The sequence below is a fragment of the Marmota marmota genome, unplaced genomic scaffold (assembly GCF_001458135.2).
Source record: "Marmota marmota marmota unplaced genomic scaffold, marMar, whole genome shotgun sequence".
NCBI lineage: Eukaryota > Metazoa > Chordata > Mammalia > Rodentia > Sciuridae > Marmota > Marmota marmota.
Genome location: NW_026000222.1, coordinates 2,697,928 through 2,698,715, shown reverse-complemented (window position 1 = coordinate 2,698,715; position 788 = coordinate 2,697,928).

Below are 788 nucleotides of genomic sequence, written 5' to 3'. Positions count from 1 at the left end.
CGGCCCTGGGGCGTGTGCCCGAGGGGCACGGGCCCTGCACTCCTCTCCCGCCTCCTGTGAAGCTGTGTGGGGTCCTTGGGTGCCAGCCGTGTGCCGGGTGGTCTGGCCTACCCGCGGGGCAGCGCGGAGGCTCCGGCTCAGTCACGGCCCCTCACGATCCCACGCCCCAGCCCTGGAAGCTACTTGCATGGCAAAACCCAAACTAAAACCAAGAAAACCCCAAACACAGATGCTCCCACTGTCCCCCAGATCTGCAGGTGTGAACAAAGCCAGGGCTTGGACATGGGAGGTCATCTTTGGTCACTCAGGTGGCCCCAAAGCAAGCCTCCATTGTTTTAAAAGGGAGGCAGAGGGGCGGATGGGACCTCAGAGGCAGAGGCCGGAGCCACGAGGCCATCAGCTGGGCCCCTCCCGGCCACCCAGGGCAGCTCCCCAGGTGCCTCTCTGGACACAGTGAGGCTCAGCAGGCGTGGTCTTTGAAACGCGGTGCCTGTTCCTTGTACATGGTCAGCAGTTCTCTCCCTGAACATTCGTGTTTCCGGATCCGTTTTCAAGCTGGACCAGCTGGGTTCAATGGAGTTTGGTAAAAGGTAGGATTCCGGAGAGAGCAGTTGGTCCATAGTGCTGACCAGGGAGGGGACGGAGGGCCGGGAGGGGCCCAGCTGATGGCCTCGTGGCTCCGGCCTCTGCCTCTGAGGTCCCATCCGCCCCTCTGCCTCCCTTTTAAAACAATGGAGGCTTGCTTTGGGGCCACCTGAGTGACCAAAGATGACCTCCCATGTCCAAGC